Source organism: Oncorhynchus mykiss, chromosome 12 (genome assembly GCF_013265735.2).
Source record: "Oncorhynchus mykiss isolate Arlee chromosome 12, USDA_OmykA_1.1, whole genome shotgun sequence".
NCBI classification, from domain to species: domain Eukaryota; kingdom Metazoa; phylum Chordata; class Actinopteri; order Salmoniformes; family Salmonidae; genus Oncorhynchus; species Oncorhynchus mykiss.
Genome location: NC_048576.1, coordinates 15,069,305 through 15,080,676, shown reverse-complemented (window position 1 = coordinate 15,080,676; position 11,372 = coordinate 15,069,305). Strand labels below are relative to the sequence as shown.

The 11,372-nt window shown below is 42.8% G+C and overlaps 1 long non-coding RNA gene across 1 annotated transcript; it reads left to right on the top strand.

Moving 5' to 3' along the window:
• Nucleotides 1–5,203: 5,203 nt before the first annotated feature.
• Nucleotides 5,204–10,605, top strand: LOC110537023. The gene is made up of 4 exons (XR_002475549.2): nt 5,204–5,560; nt 6,372–6,436; nt 7,691–7,743; nt 8,066–10,605. It is a non-coding gene; the product is annotated as an uncharacterized LOC110537023 (long non-coding RNA).
• The last annotated feature ends 767 nt before the right edge of the window (nt 10,606–11,372 follow it).

Genomic DNA, 11,372 nt, shown 5'->3' with positions numbered 1-11,372 from the left:
CACCATCCCAGAGACGGACCACCCCACAGCCTTTACCCCAGACCATACCACCATCCCAGAGGCGGACCACCCCACAGCCTCCACCCCAGACCATACCACCATCCCAGAGACGGACCATAAGACAGCCTCCACCCCAGACCATACCACCATCCCAGAGACGGACCACCCCACAGCCTCTACCCCAGACCATACCACCATCCCAGAGACGGACCATAAGACAGCCTCCACCCCAGACCATACCACCACCACCATCCCAGAGACGGACCACCCCACAGCCTCTACCCCAGACCATACCACCATCCCAGAGACGGACCACCCCATACCACCATCCCAGAGGCGGACCACCCCACAGCCTCTACCCCAGACCATACCACCATCCCAGAGGCGGACCACCCCACAGCCTCTACCCCAGACCATACCACCATCACAGAGACGGACCACCCCACAGCCTCTACCCCAGACTATACCACCATCCCAGAGACGGACCATAAGACAGCCTCCACCCCAGACCATACCACCATCCCAGAGACGGACCACCCCACAGCCTCCACCCCAGACCATACCACCATACCAGAGACGGACCACCCCACAGCCTCTACCCCAGACCATACCACCATCCCAGAGACGGACCACCCCACAGCCTCTACCCCAGACCATACCACCATCCCAGAGACGGACCACCCCACAGCCTCCACCCCAGACCATACCACCATCCCAGAGACGGACCACCCCACAGCCTCCAGACCATACCGCCACCACCCCAGAGACGGACCACTCCACAGCCCCCAGCCCCCCAGCCCAGCCAGGTCCCTCCGTCACAGGAACAGCATCAGGAGAGGTGGCGGCTGAGGAGCAGGAGATTGTGGGCCGTTTAGACCTCCCAGAGACAGAGGAGGACACGCCCACTGGAGGGGGCGAGATGGAGTACCGTAGGTCAGGGGCAGAGTCTCAGGCTGTCTGTCAAATGACACCACTGGCTACGAGTGGCCCCTTGAGCAGGTGAAGATTCTAATACCTGTCAATCTCTCCATCTGTCTCAGTTTGTACTATCTATTACTTGTAAACTCCTCAATAAAATATGAAATCTCAAGTAGTTGAAAGGACCTCATGTTGAATTATAGTTGTTGATTGACAGGACACATTCGGTTAATGTCTTCCATGGATTAGATTGATTGATTAGGAATAATTATTGATTTAAATCCTTTAATATTCCTTCCCTCTATAGGCCTGGTAGAAGACCCATAGGATTTCTTTCTTTCATGTCCAATAAAACCAGCACCCCTGCAGCTGCCCCCTCTGCCCCTCCTCGAGGGCCCAGAGCAGCCCCTCAGAGGCCCCAGGTCAACACCACCCGGCCAGGGGGGAAACGGGCGGCGCTAGCCCCCTCCACCACCAGAACCACGCCTGCCCCCTCCACCAGAAACACCACCATTAGTTTCACCAGAACGGTCACTAGGCCAGACAGTTCCCCCAGGGTGACCTGGGAACAGCCCTCTGATGTCCAGGCCTTCCACTCAGACCCAGATCCCAGTACTTCCCAATGTACTACAGCTACCAAGGTAAAGAGATGGACAACATGTGGTGATATTTTACCTCTGCAAAATTGCACTGAACACAAAAACATTGATCTACCATTGTGGGAATAATCTTGTACGATCAGACACAGAATTATTATTGTGCTTCTGTCCTACTCTCTCTCCCGCTCTCTCTCTTTCTCTCTCTCCCTCCCCATCTCTCTCCCTCCCCATCTCTCACTCCCTCAACATCTCTCTCTCCCTCCCCATCTCTCTCTCTTTCTCGCTCTCTCCCCATCTCTCTCTCTTTCTCTCTCTCCCTCCCCATCTCTCACTCCCTCAACATCTCTCTCTCCCTCCCCATCTCTCTCTCTTTCTCTCTCTCCCTCCCCATCTCTCTCTCTTTCTCTCTCTGCCTCCCCATCTCTCCCTCCCCATCTCTCTCTCCCTCCCCATCTCTCTCTCTTTCTCTCTCTCCCTCCCCCTCTCTCTCCCTCCCCCTCTCTCTCTCTCTTTCTCTCCCTCCCCATCTCTCTCCCTCCCCATCTCTCTCCCTCCCCATCTCTCTCTCCCTCCCCATCTCTCTCTCCCTCCCCATCTCTCTCTCTTTCTCCCCATCCCTCTCTCCCTCCCCATCTCTCTCTCCCTCCCCATCTCTCTCTCCACTAGCCTTCTCAGGTACCAGCCACCCAGGCCATTACGTCTCCCTGTGTAGACAGCTGTTCAGCAGGTGAGGAACCCCTCAACGTGTCCCAGTACTTCTTCAGTGACATCTTCACTGAGGTTGAGGGAAGTGAGGGATGAGAGGGGGAGGAAGGAGGAGGAAGTGAAAGGAGAAACGGAAGTCACTCTCGGTTTAAATCAAACCGGAAAACAAAATGTTAAGAAATCCTTGAAAGATTGCGCTTGAGAAAAATCAGGGTTCTTTGCACGTATGTTTGTGTATGTAGCTGTAAAATTATGTCTCTGCTTGTGATTATGCTGTTTCATGCTTGCAGTGAATAGATTTGGCCACAAGATGGCAACAGGGAACACAAACAAAGTGAAAATGTATCTTCAAATCATAAATGTTTTGTCCAAACTGGCACCTAGAAGCTTTGCCAATGTCCCATATTGGATGATTACATTTTGGGCTCTTTCACCCCAATCATATCTTCTAGCCTTTTGGGTAATCTATATATTCTAAAATATATTTATTTGGTTATATTTTTTAAAACCTCACAAAGCTAGACATGTATGGTCATTTTTCTCCATCTGCATACAAGCAGAATACTTGAAATCAATGTTAACTCACTCTTCTACATTGGAGAGTTTGGCAGTTTACTCAGGGACTTTCACATTCAGATTTGTGTTTTTATTTGAAGCATTTTTTACGTTTAAATCAGAAACCATTGACTTAAAATTAGCATTGTATATATGTTTATTTGAATGTAGATCAGATATACTGGAAGGGGTGTATTCCCCGAGCATTTACAGTTTTTCTTTCTTGGTGTATGAACAAGACCCAGCTTGATTGACACCACAGTGATGTCAACACTTGTTTCTTTATTTCATGCTACCTGAAGATACAGGACATATATTTTCAAATGGCTCTGCAAAGAAACCTCTCATTTAATACATGTACAAGTGACAAACTCACAGAAACCGTGCACAGATCATGAGTCCAATTTCAAGGATTTATTATGTTCTGCAGCCACTGTTCAAACTAACGTAGCTATTATATAGCTCATGTGAATACAATTGTATACGTTAATGTCTCCTTTAGTGTTATGTCTTGCTACATTATAGAAAAGTGAGTATAGAAAAGTAGAAGAAATGCATAAGAATGGTCAGAGGGTCTTGAAACTGGACTAGTGTAGAACAGTCCTGCTGCACACTAAACACTGCTGGACTAGTGTAGAACAGTCCTGCTGCACACTAAACACTGCTGGACTAGTGTAGAACAGTCCTGCTGCACACTAAACACTGCTTCTTGCAGACCACCTATACAGAACCTTATGTTCACATAAGAAATATGTTACAAAGTTTTTGAATGGAACGGATATCATCTTAGTTAGTCTCAACAGAAATTAAGAGGACACATGATCTCAAAAGCCTTAAAAGTGTAATGAAAACTTCAGTATTTGAGTGTAGTCTTTTTTTGCTGTGTGGTGTGTCGGGGGGATGGGGGAGGAATGTGCAGATGTTTCATTTCCAAGCAGCATAGAGAGGCAGTGAGATCGAAGAGACCACGCTGCATGTTACTAGGTGACCTCACTACATAAATATTCCACGCTCTCACAGTCAGCCCTTATGCAGTTCCACTCTTCTTTTGGTCCATGTTGAATAGGGATGTAAAGGAATTCACTTTTATAGACCCTGTGCTTTTAAATTAATCAGGGGTTTTCCAGCTGTTTCTGTTCTGCCTTAAAGATGTGAAATAAACACTGTGCATGAGAGGTATTACTTGCCAGTCAATGTTTTAAGCCAGTATGAACTCATCACTAGTAATGTCTGTCTCTGATTATGAACATGCAATGGTAGATTGTCGTAAACGTTTTTGTGGATAACTCCAAACCACTAATTGTGGTGATAAACTGAATACTGTAATCTGTAATTAAGTGTAATCAGGAACCAATTAAGTAAAAATATAGGGAATAATTTAAGTGCATTATCTTCCAGGGAAGAAGTGGTAGAGCTTCTGTTGGTAGTGGACATTCAAGGGAATCCACATCCAGGGTCCAGTCTGGGTGAATTACACAGGTGTATTTGATTTGCACAGTTGGACCAGCTTCGTTAGGGTTTGGCCGAGATAGGCCGCCATTGTAAATAATAATTTGTTCTTAACTGACTTGCAAGTTAAATAAAAAAATATATAAAATAAATACCATGTGCACGGTCACAATTTTGGTATGTAATACTTCCGTTATTCACTACAAGAAACAGACAATGGAATCTACTGGTGCTTCCCAATAATAGTGCATTTTCCCCGAGTTGTGCCCTCATTCACTATTTACCACAAATCTAAAATCATTGGATTGGTGGAGGCATGACATGGACTTGTAGGAGTTCCCACTATATATCAGTAATTTCCTATCAAATCAGTGAAGGGAAGTGAACACCGTTTGGGAAGAAGGATAGATAATTGGGACATATCCTACATTTACATATCTATGGTTTTAGTACAGCCTCCTACTAGTAGGGTTTCAGTGGTAGGCCTATCTACACCACCCCCATTTTTTACTAAATCTAGTGCACCTAATTTTCGAATTCGATTATGCTGAGCCGCGGGGTATTGGTCTATGGCCCGTGACGTGACTGAGCAAAAGCGGTGAGGGAGGAGCGACATTGTCAAATGGAACAGTAATCTGCGCCGCTCTGTCATGTTGTCAACATGGTACATCGTCCAGAAACATACAATATTTTCATACCATTTTCCATAGAATTTATGTTTGGATTTTTAAAATAGTTTTCTTTGGGAAGGCACTTTTGCATGTGAAAACACCGAATCCTGCTCATTACTACACGTGCTTAATTACGTCACGTTTGTTTTGAGCCGATTTCTCCATCGGACAGAGTTTGGCACTAAATTCACGCCCTGGAAGCAACCCGGTTTCGAACTCAATGGAGTCAACTTTCAGCCGGTGCAAAACACGCTTACAATGGCGTCCGGGCAAGATTCATCGAATCCCCTCAATGTTTAGAGGTTGGCTCCACCGGCCTTCGCTCTGATTGGAGAAGCTGTCTCTCCCAGACAGAGGGGGACCTTGAGTTACCGCAGACTGCCGAGTAAGCACGGAGCAGTCTGACTGTACACTACTGCAGACGTAATGGGGGGCCTGGCCCCGAGCCAACAGCAAGCTAGTTAGTTAAAGACGGTGGCAGTTGGGTCAACGCAGCCGTATATGGGGTTCTGTCCCCGCAAGGCTGTTTGCCGTTTTTACGAGCTTCACGTATGCAACATTGTGCCAGTAAAATTGAAACTTCATCAGCGCCAGCTGGCCTCCCCACCGCTAGCTGGCTAGCGAACTAATGGAAATTACTTTAGTATAACTGGGCTTCAATCTGTAAGTACATTTAATTACAATGAGCTGTTCGATGTTACTTGTCGAATCTGGTTAGCTGGCTAGCCAGTAGCAGCATAATTGTGTGTTAGCAGACGTGTTTTATTTTTACCGGTCTAGCTACGTTAGCTAGCTAGCTATGTGGTTAGCTAACTAGCGAGCTGCCAAGCTGGCATGGCATTTTGGTGCGAGCCAACCCTAGCTAGCAGCTTCAGGCGTAGACTGAATGCAACCCCCTTTCTTTGTTTGAGAGGCTAGCAAAGACGGAAAGTACAATTTGCTTGACGTAAACGCTAGATTATTGCTTGCAAACCACCAAGTTTATGCAGCAGCATTGGTATTTTAATTTAATAGCTAGCTATATTTGTAATATTATGTTACTTGACACATTACGATATTAACTGTAACAATCACAATGTAGCGAGGTGTATTGCTGTTGAATGATACATTTGTGAAGCACCGGCAGGTGCTCATTCAGGGATTGCATGAATCTGTTTTTAGACGGGGGCAGTTGGGTCAACGCAGCCGTGTATGGGGTTCTCTCCCCGCAAGGCAGCTTGCTGTTTTTACTAGCTACATCTTTTTTTAGTGAAAAAGATGAAGTCATTTTTGTCTGCTTTCTGCAAACGTGTATTTAATAATACGTTTTTACTGCATGGCGCATTATTGTGCATTGAGATGCCGTTTATTTAATGTATACTGACTGTCACTGAATGCTTGATGCTTCTTCAATTATGTCTGTAGTGATAAACATGATAAAACATTTGTGTGTGTGTATATGTATATATATATATATATTTTTTTTATCTCGCAGTCCCACACTTGCCCTGATGCCAGACTGACTATGCAGTAGAAATGCGGCTCTTGCAGATAATCAAGGTAAAATTTGATGCTGCCCTGTTAAAATTCACAGATCTCAACTTAACCATAGATAGGATCATTAAAATCAATATATTGCCACATGTAGCTCTAGGCTATTGCTTTGACTTGTTACTATATTGTTTTATCATAATTTGCTCTATGTATTGTCTGTGTATTCAAGACTATATGGGAACAGTATTGCTATTGGCAATATAATCTGCATTTTAAACAATCCATGGTAAGTATTATGATCCATGGCAAGTATCATATCCTAATCTAACCAATGGAGAAGGAACCTATAACCAAATCAGAACATCACACTGAACCATCACCAATCAGATGCTGTAATGATATAAGCGTGCCTTCCCTTGTCCAATCAGTGATATACCGGTATTTATGACCCAATCACAGCTTTAGCTGGTACAGTATCGTCACTACCGCTCAGCATTGAGCAGGCCTCTGACCAGTTATATAAGTCCATGGCTCCGATGCAGCAGCACTGTCTATGCTAGCTCAAGGCTGCCTGTGGGTTCAGTGAGTTCGAGACAGCCTCAATGCAGTGGACTGCCGCTGGGGGAAAAATGTGACCTCGTTTGACTGGTGTTGCCTGGAGGCGCTCCAAGCTGCAGTCTGGGAAGTGGAAAAGACAGTCTGTTTTAAACAGGTGGCCTTCCCTACTGCCTCTACTTTACTGTACTGTAAATGTAACATGTGCATTTAAACTACTAAGTCATGTTAAACTACTAAGTCATGTTAAACTACTAAGTCATGTTAAACTACTAAGTCATGTTAAACTACTAAGTTGCGGTAAGACGGAAGGAGTTAGGAGGGCAGATTCTCTCCAGTAGTATTGAGTTCAAGTTATGTGAAAATTCTAGGAAGGGCTAGTTCAGTTGTTTTACATTACATTTTTCTCTGTCCTAGAAAATGATTTTCCAATGTTTGTGTGTCGTCCTGCATTCTAGTTCAATATTGCAAGAGCTGAGTTGAACTGTTTGGTCATAAAGATCCCCTTGAGTCTGCTTTGAGCATTTGGATTCAGAACATGGATTGCCCAGGAGTAGGCCTAACAGTTATAGTCTACTTTATAATATGATGCTAGCTTAAGCAACCGTAAATGTGTTTTCTCAGATCCCTTATTGTCTTTTCTGTTTCCGTATTGGCTTGTCTCGTTGTGAGTTCTAGGGTAATGAATTGCAGCTAGGGATCACTGACTCACTGTTGTTCATGAATCAAATAGTTATATTTCATGCTTGTCTCTCTTGCTCTTAGGTACCAGTTTAACCCACAGACTGAAATTAACAGGCTATGATGGCTCCCCTGAGGTAAGAACAGCCAAGTCTATTAATGAATGACAGTGCAGTGCTACTGTATTATTTAATGGACTGTAAAGGTGTCATTATCTCGTTCTAACAGCTGATACACATCCTGAGAAACCTGCTCTAGCCTAGGCTAAATTGTGGTTAAAAAGGTTTCCTAGTATTATGTTGTCAGACCCTAAATCTACATATAGCTGAATTTACAGAAGATTCTTCAGGATGAAGAAGTCAGGATGAAGTCTCAACCTAGAGTATCCACACGAGCAGTCGTTGTCGATTATGTTATCATGTCTAAAATTTTGAATTGACTTTTTCCTTTCTTTCACAGAAAAGACTGCAGGTCACTGTCGGTCGGACCAAAGGGGAGCAGCAACAAAACAACTCACCAGTCCTTCCCTTCACTCCTTCCTGGGAGAAACAAAACACTGTCATCATAAAGAACAAATGGGAGAGAAAAAAAAGTATTTTAATTTCTGATTTTTGTAATCATGTCTAACCTTTCTTGGGGGGAAGGGAAAGGGGGGGTATAGATGACATCATGATGACTCTGAAGTTTCATACCTTCTCTGTCTATTTTTGTGATTTATTAACACATTAGATAGATATTCAGTAGCTTGTTAGGGACTCTAAGCCTTGATGATATGTTTGTTTTCAGGAAGGAGAGGAAAAGCCGAATGACACAAAGCAATGTAATAACAGTCTCCAACAGCAGAGACCTAGCCTGATCCCAGGTCTGTTTGTGCTGTCTTCCATGGCTTTGGTGACTGCCCAAACAGATCTGGAACCAGGCTAGCAGAGACCCACGTCTACGTTTACGAATTCTACAGGTGGCCCCTTGTGGGCTGAGTACAGTAACTGACAAGCAGCAGCATGTCATCCACTCTGCCACAGAACAAATCACAGTTCAAACAGCAGCATTATCCTCCTATTTATGTTTTAACACTCACTCAGTTCTCTGCACTGTTCACACACTCAACTGCAGTATGTGATCGCTCCTTAACACAGTATTAAGCTAGGCCTAGACCTGTATCATTATCTCTACAAAACACACTCTTCAACGTCTTGGAAGGGAGTGGTTGCACCTCGAAGCGGAACCATTCAAACGTTAGGTTCAAGATTTTACTTTTTAACAGTCCTAATTGCTCTGCTCTTCGGGTGATTCACACCCTTCAGCTCTCATTCTTCTCTCATTCTCAAAACTCTTAATATTTACACACTCTACAGTATTTACTGAGGCTAAGAGTCCCCCCTTTTTCCATGTTAGCTAGTAAATGCTTCCTAGTGTGTTTTTGTATTTTAAACGTTTATGCTTTTAAGTAGGTTTGCTTTTTAAAATTTTTAGAATGTTTGTTGCTAGTATAAAACCATGTGTAGACAGTTATGTACGCTGTGATGTAGCCTATAGAAGTAGCTATAGTAGAAATGCATTGTTCCCTTGTGGTAAGTGAGTGAGATGCTGCCACGGAACTGAGACACTGATGATTGGTGCTATTTTGGACTTTAATCTGCTCCTTGGAAAGGTAGCCGAGATGGGTTTTCTTGTTTTACTTTCACATTCTGAGTAAAGAAGGTGTTGGTTCTTTGTTGTCATGGTTGTTGTAACTTGGTCTGGATTGGCTTAGTTTTTCACTGTTTTCTGTGCGGCTTTCTCATTGGATTTAAGATTTGAGGAAATATAAACTTTTATCATGGTCAATGTTTTACTAAAGGAAAAGAGGATACATGTGAGAAGATTTGAGGATATACCATGTTGATGGGAGCAATCACAAAACTGCAATTGTTAAAAACACTAGTTACCCTTTAATACTGACATGTGCATTCAAAGGTATACAATGTATCTAGTAGTACCCAGCACTGGTCACTTTTAGAAAATGTTAAGCTTAAGTGTGTTTTGATTGACAGACAATCTCGAAACCAAGAGTGCAGTTCTGCCCCTAGCATGTTTGTGTGTAACGGAGATCTAAGAGATTTTGCACACATACGAGTGAGTTATGAATTTGTCACATGGAAACATAGAGTTAAATGCTAAAAGGAATGAACACACTCGATGTGTTTTAAGGCCCAGCCTGTTTGGGTTTGGGTTCAGGGTTTCAACTTTTCCTCATCTCCTTCACCAGCTGGATATGACTTAATCCTATAGAGTCATGTGTGACTTAATGTTAGTTAACGTGAGACTGGAATCACATGATGCATATAATCTTGTTTTAAAAAATTGAATACAATTTTCCAAATGGTGCACATGTAGCAAAGTTAGAATAGAACAATCTTTTTAATTTATGTATTTTTTTTGAATGATTTTGTAAATGAATGTTGATGAGAAGCTTACTTTGTTATAAAACAGACAAACTAAAACCAAAAAGCTTTTTATTGTTTTTAGCTATAGATTTAAAACATCAAAGTAATGTCAGTATTTGCAGTTTTGTCTTTGCTTCCCTGTTAATTTATTTAGTTAAAGATTCTAATATTAATATGATAATAACCAACTTGAAAGCCCATGTTGTTGTTCTTTTGTCTTCCATTCTCCCTCTATTCTAGGGACCTTTTTGTACCAGCATGCTCTAGTGTTATTGATCGCTTGCTCTCTTCCTCATTGAGTTGATTTGTTACACATTTTTCCTCTTGCAGTTCTTTCCTTTCAGACTAGTTAATATGTAAGCTATTTTGTACATAGCAAAGTGAATAGCATATGCAGGATGTGCTGTAGTGTGTTGAGTCAGGTATTCAGTAATTACCACTGTATATGGTTGGAAAAAAACACGATATGCCAGCTTTGCAAAATTATTACAACGATGCACTTAACTTACAGTATCCCATGTATTTTTTTTTGGCAATTTTAAAAGTAGTGCAATAAATATGCAAGCTCGTAAATGTGTGTTTTTATTTGAATCTGTTGATGTTGCTGGAGTTTTTCCAGTGTTGTAGGAAACTTGTGCAATTGTGCTTTGTTCGAGAAATTGATCATGCCGCGCCATGGAATACGTTGTTGCAAAAAGTTAAGTCATTTTCAAGCAGTGGTTTATAGCCATCAGCAGACAGTTCTCGGCAACAGTTCTGACTGACAGCAGTTCAGAGCAGATCTAAAGCATGATTGTTTTAACCTGTGGCGTCGAAGAGGATATTACTTACAACATAGTTGGATGAATCTTTCCCACCCCAAACCACTTTTCTACTGACACAGGCAAACTAATCTATAGGATACATTTTAAGTGCAAAAACTTATCAGAGCAAACTTACCCAGAGATGATTGCTTTTCAGGGATGAATCAAGATACATTGGAGAATTGTGCATTGATATGATGGCAAAACGGTAATACACTCCCACACAAGGACATCAAATCCCTCTTTCATTCAATAGCGAGGTCAGTTTTACACATAGAAAGGCCTTATTAGCAGTTCTGTTATATTCTGGGAAAGTTTTGGAGCATCACATGGAAAATACTGTCAAGAGGAAACGGAATCGAGCTAACGCTTGGCAAACAATTTCATACCCAAACTGCATGGATGTGAACTTAGGACTATAGCTAGATTTTGGGAACTTTCTTCAATACATATTCTCCTTGTGTGTGCGAATGAGCGTGCACATGTGTGTGTGACTGGTGTATACATTTTGTGGGCGTAGATACTGTCTTCCACTGC